Source organism: Bufo gargarizans, chromosome 2 (genome assembly GCF_014858855.1).
Source record: "Bufo gargarizans isolate SCDJY-AF-19 chromosome 2, ASM1485885v1, whole genome shotgun sequence".
In the NCBI taxonomy this organism is placed as follows: domain Eukaryota; kingdom Metazoa; phylum Chordata; class Amphibia; order Anura; family Bufonidae; genus Bufo; species Bufo gargarizans.
In genome coordinates this window covers 458,830,258-458,836,501 of record NC_058081.1, presented here as the reverse complement: position 1 = coordinate 458,836,501, position 6,244 = coordinate 458,830,258, and the positions used below count along the sequence as shown (strand labels likewise).

Sequence of the window (6,244 nt, the reverse complement as noted above, 5' to 3'; positions counted from 1 at the left end):
GGGGAGGGGGACACTGCATTGTGTGTATGGAGGGGTGAGGGACACTGCATTGTGTGTATGGAGGGGTGGGGGACACTGCATTGTGTGTATGGAGGGGTGGGGGATACTGCATTGTGTGTATGGGGTGGGGTAGACTGCATTGTGTATAGTGTGTGTACGGGGTGGGGGAGGGGGACACTGCATTGTGTGTATGGAGGGGTGGGGGTGTCTGCTTTGTGTGTATGGAGGGGTGGGGCTGACTGCATTGTGTGTATGGAGGGGTGGGGGGGACTGCATTGTGTATATGGAGGGGTGGGGGACACTGCATTGTGTGTATGGAGGGGTGGGGGTGTCTGCTTTGTGTGTATGGAGGGGTGGGGCTGACTGCATTGTGTGTATGGAGGGGTGGGGGGGGACTGCATTGTGTATATGGAGGGGTGGGGATGACTGCATTGTGTGTATGGAGGGGTAAGGGGCACTGCATTGTGTATATTGTGTGTATGGAGGGGTGGGGGTGACTGCATTGTGCATATTGTGTGTATGGTGGGGTGGGGGACACTGCTTTGTGTGTATGGAGGGGTGGGGGACACTGCATTGTGTATATTGTGTGTATGGAGGGGTGGGGGACACTTTATTGTGTGGATGGAGGGGTGGGGGACACTGCATTGTGTGTATTGGGTGGGGGTGACTGCATTTTGTGTATGGAGGGGTGGGGGACACTGCATTGTGTGTATGGGGTGGGGGTGACTGCATTGTGTATATTGGGTGTATGGGGTGGGGGAGGGGACACTACATTGTGTGTATGGAGGGGTGGGGGACACTGCATTGTGTGTATGGAGGGGTGGGGGGACACAGCATTGTGTGTATGGAGGGGTGGGGGGACACAGCATTGTGTGTATGGAGGGGTGGGGGACACTGCATTGTGTGTATGGAGGGGTGGGGTACACTGCATTGTGTGTATGGGGTGGGGGTGACTGCATTGTGTATAGTGTGTGTATGGGGTGGGGGAGGGGGACACTGCATTGTGTGTATGGAGGGGTGAGGGACACTGCATTGTGTGTATGGAGGGGTGGGGGACACTGCATTGTGTGTATGGAGGGGTGGGGGATACTGCATTGTGTGTATGGGGTGGGGTAGACTGCATTGTGTATAGTGTGTGTACGGGGTGGGGGAGGGGGACACTGCATTGTGTGTATGGAGGGGTGGGGGTGTCTGCTTTGTGTGTATGGAGGGGTGGGGCTGACTGCATTGTGTGTATGGAGGGGTGGGGGGGACTGCATTGTGTATATGGAGGGGTGGGGGGGGACTGCATTGTGTATATGGAGGGGTGGGGATGACTGCATTGTGTGTATGGAGGGGTAAGGGGCACTGCATTGTGTATATTGTGTGTATGGAGGGGTGGGGGTGACTGCATTGTGCATATTGTGTGTATGGTGGGGTGGGGGACACTGCTTTGTGTGTATGGAGGGGTGGGGGACACTGCATTGTGTATATTGTGTGTATGGAGGGGTGGGGGACACTTTATTGTGTGGATGGAGGGGTGGGGGACACTGCATTGTGTGTATTGGGTGGGGGTGACTGCATTTTGTGTATGGAGGGGTGGGGGACACTGCATTGTGTGTATGGGGTGGGGGTGACTGCATTGTGTATATTGGGTGTATGGGGTGGGGGAGGGGACACTACATTGTGTGTATGGAGGGGTAGGGGACACTGCATTGTGTGTATGGAGGGGTGGGGGGACACAGCATTGTGTGTATGGAGGGGTGGGGGGACACAGCATTGTGTGTATGGAGGGGTGGGGGACACTGCATTGTGTGTATGGAGGGGTGGGGGACACTGCATTGTGTGTATGGAGGGGTGGGGTACACTGCATTGTGTGTATGGGGTGGGGTAGACTGCATTGTGTATAGTGTGTGTATGGGGTGGGGGGGGGGGACACTGCATTGTGTGTATGGAGGGGTGAGGGACACTGCATTGTGTGTATGGAGGGGTGGGGAACACTGCATTGTGTGTATGGAGGGGTGGGGGACACTGCATTGTGTGTATGGGGTGGGGTAGACTGCATTGTGTATATTGTGTGTATGGGGTGGGGGAGGGGGACACTGCATTGTGTATATTGTGTGTATGGAGGGGTGGGGGTGACTGCATTGTGTGTATGGAGGGGTGGGGGACACTGCATTGGGTGTATGGGGTGAGGGTGACTGCATTGTGTATATTGTGTGTATGGGGTGGGGGAGGGGGAGACTGTATTGTGTGTATGGAGGGGTGGGGGACACGGCATTGTTTATGGGGGGGACAGTGACTACATAGTATATAGTCAACATAGATATGGCTGTAATATAGCTTAGATAGATATAGGTGTCATATATGACACCTATATCTATCTAAGCTATATTAGATACATACAGCTTAGATACACAGAGCTGCCTCAGAGCTTAGATACACAGAGCTGCCTCAGAGCTTAGATACACAGAGCTGCCATAGAGCTTAGATACACAGAGCTGCCATAGAGCTTAGATACACAGAGCTGCCATAGAGCTTAGATACACAGAGCTGCCATAGAGCTTAGATACACACTGCTGCCATAGAGCTTAGATACACACAGCTGCCATAGAGCTTAGATACACACAGCTGCCATAGAGCTTAGATACACAGAGCTGCCATAGAGCTTAGATACACAGAGCTGCCATAGAGCTTAGATACACAGAGCTGTCATAGAGCTTAGATACATCGAGCTTAGATACACAGAGCTGCCATAGAGCTTAGATACACAGAGCTGCCATAGAGCTTAGATACATAGAGCCTGTGTTTCTGCAATGTGACAGGATGATCTGTCTGTGTGAGCTGGGAGATGATCATGTGACTGGTTTATGCAAAGTTAGGATGTGCAGAGCAGGGTGAGGGGAAGGTCAGATTGTTCATGCCCACAAATATTCATGAGGCAGAGCTCAGGCTTTGTTGTTATACGCCCCCTCAGCATTGTACTTCAGCATGTAAACACAGCAATAACAGAACCATGAAAAGGTGTACATATGGGTTTTAACCAAATTATATGTATATCCAGATGGGTTTTAAGAGGTTTTATTTATTTTTTTATTAACTCGGATAACCCCTTTAAGTCTAGTAATAACTCAGCTTAAAGTATGTAAGACCAAAACCAAATAGTGCAAGGATTTCAACAACATCTCCTACACAGTATAAATGTGCAACTCAAAAAATGAATGGAGAATAGGAGTAACAATTGGTATGAACATCTGGATGCACTTGTGAGAACAGGTATTATGCCGCTTAGGTATTAAGTATAGCTTAGTGAGGCATCAAACAAATGCAAATTTACCAGGCTCCCTGCACAGAGAGAACGGTTTAGAGTATACTCAGAGAGAGACTCTATGTTCAGGTGTCTTTTAATTCAGCTTGGCGCTTTTTCGCTGGAGGTGATTTGAATTTCCTGACGATCTGCCAGTCCTCCATCTTGGGTAATGGTGGTATTTTCGTTCCGTCAGCTAGAGGTAACCAGGAGAGTATATCCAGAGGCTCCATTTTTAAGATGTTCCACACCTTGGTAAGATCAGACGGATGTCGAATTATGACTTGCTTGCCATCAATAGACGTATACAGTCCGAATGGGTAGAGCCAGCGCAGAGGGTGTTTTTTTCGCTGTAAGCAGATCTGTTAGCGGTTTCAGCGCTCTGCGTTTGGCCAGCATACTGGCTGCCAGGTCTTGAAAAATCTGGATTTTGCTGTTTTCAAGGAGTATTTCTCCTTTATCTCTGGCGGCATTCAGTATGGCAGCTGTATCAATATAACTGAGCAGACCGCAGATAATGTCGCGCGGTGGGGCCTCTGGTTGAGGATTTGGCCTTAGAGCTCTATGAGCTTTCTTAATAACCACCCTGGAGGCTCTCTCCTGGCCCAATATTGAGAAGAAAATCTGACTGACCGTGGTGAGTATCGCCTCCGTTTGAATGTCCTCTGGAACACCTCTGATTCGGATATTTTTCCTCCGACTTCTGTTCTCTTGATCTTCGAGGTGTAGGAAGGCTGTGTTTAACTGCTCTTGCATTTTCTCAATGTTAGTTTGCAGGGCTCCGCTGTGCTTGGCAATTGCCCCTTGTGTCTCTTCTAGAGCCGCAACTCGGTGTCCTGTTAGCTTAATACCAGCTTTTATTGCGGACAGTTCTTTCATAACTGGCTCGAAGGCAAGGGCCAGCGTCTCTTTGAGGAAAGCCCTAGTGATAGGCATCGAGTCTCGTTCACTGTGCGCTTCTGACATGGCGCAGGAACCTTCATCATCTGAATCTTCTGTGTAGCTCTGTGCAGTGGCAGTATCCGGCGCCATCGTGGACATGCACGCCAGGGAGGACATCTTCTTTTTTAGGTATTTATCCATGTCCGATTGTCCCCTGATGTGTCTGGGGGTCCCCTGGGACTCTCTGGCTTTATCTTTTGTTGCTTTCCCCATATTTGAGCGTTATGGGAACACGGAATCAAGCTATAATGTGCTCTGTGATCAGGAGCACTCAAATCAAGCAGCCATCTCCTGACGCGGCTAACTCCGCCCCCTGACTTTCACATTTAGGCCAGAAATACATCTTTGTGCTTACTGGGGTGAAAAAACCCTCTAATGTACTGCAAAATCTGGGATTAGACGTGCATAAGTGACTGTCACATTTAGGCCAGAAATACATCTTTTTGGTTACTGGGGTGAAAAAACCCTCTAATATACTGCACATCTGGGATTAGACGTGCATAAGTGACTGTTATATTTAGGCCAGAAATACGTCTTTTTGGTTACTGGGGAGAAAAAATCCTCTAATATACTGCAAAATCTGGGATAAGACGTGCATAAGTGACTGTCACATTTAGGCCAGAAATACATATTTTTAGTTACTGGGGTGAAAAACCCCTCTAATATACAGTACAGACCAAAAGTTTGGACACACCTTCTTATTCAAAGAGTTTTCTTTATTTTCATGACTATGAAAATTGTAGATTCACACTGAAGGCATCAAAACTATGAATTAACACATGTGGAATTATATACATAACAAAAAAGTGTGAAACAACTGAAAATATGTCATATTCTAGGTTCTTCAAAGTAGCCACCTTTTGCTTTGATTACTGCTTTGCACACTCTTGGCATTCTCTTGATGAGTTTCAAGAGGTAGTCAACTGAAATGGTTTTCACTTCACAGGTGTGCCCTGTCAGGTTTAATAAGTGGGATTTCTTGCCTTATAAATGGGGTTGGGACCATCAGTTGCGTTGTGGAGAAGTCAGGTGGATACACAGCTGATAGTCCTACTGAATAGACTGTTAGAATTTGTATTATGGCAAGAAAAAAGCAGCTAAGTAAAGAAAAACGAGTGGCCATCATTACTTTAAGAAATGAAGGTCAGTCAGTCCGAAAAATTGGGAAAACTTAGAAAGTATCCCTAAGTGCAGTCACAAAAACCATCAAGAGGTACAAAGAAACTGGCTCACATGCGGACCGCCCCAGGAAAGGAAGACCAAGAGTCACCTCTGCTGCAGAGGATAAGTTCATCCGAGTCACCAGCCTCAGAAATCTCAGGTTAACAGCAGCTCAGATTAGAGACCAGGTCAATGCCACACAGAGTTCTAGCAGCAGACACATCTCTAGAACAACTGTTAAGAGGAGACTGTGTGAATCAGGCCTTCATGGTAAAATATCTGCTAGGAAACCACTGCTAAGGACAGGCAACAAGCAGAAGAGACTTGTTTGGGCTAAAGAACACAAGGAATGGACATTAGACCAGTGGAAATCTGTGCTTTGGTCTGATGAGTCCAAATTTGAGATCTTTGGTTCCAACCACCGTGTCTTTGTGCGACGCAGAAAAGGTGAACGGATGGACTCTACATGCCTGGTTCAGCAGGGTTCAGCAGGGCCAGTGGCGCAATGGATAACGCGTCTGACTACAGATCAGAAGATTGTAGGTTCGACTCCTACCTGGCTCGTGAATGTCGCCGTGATCGTATAGTGGTTAGTACTCTGTGTTGTGGCCGCAGCAACCCCGGTTCGAATCCGGGTCACGGCATTCATACTTTGCATCTCTCTTTAACTGACTAAAATAATAGACGGTGGAGGTGCAGTAGACATCGCATATCTAGATTTTAGTAAGGCTTTTGACACTGTCCCACATAGAAGACTTATCAATAAACTGCAGTCATTGAGCATGGACTCCCATATTGTTGAGTGGATTAGGCAGTGGCTGAGTGACAGGCAACAGAGGGTTGTAGTCAATGGAG

At 48.1% G+C, this 6,244-nt stretch overlaps 2 non-coding genes across 2 annotated transcripts; both read left to right on the top strand.

Moving 5' to 3' along the window:
* The first annotated feature begins 5,880 nt into the window (after positions 1-5,880).
* On the top strand, positions 5,881-5,953 carry TRNAC-ACA. Its single transcript has one exon. It is a non-coding gene; the product is annotated as a tRNA-Cys (tRNA).
* An 8-nt stretch (positions 5,954-5,961) lies between these two features.
* TRNAH-GUG lies at positions 5,962-6,033 on the top strand. Its single transcript has one exon. It is a non-coding gene; the product is annotated as a tRNA-His (tRNA).
* Positions 6,034-6,244: the final 211 nt, after the last annotated feature.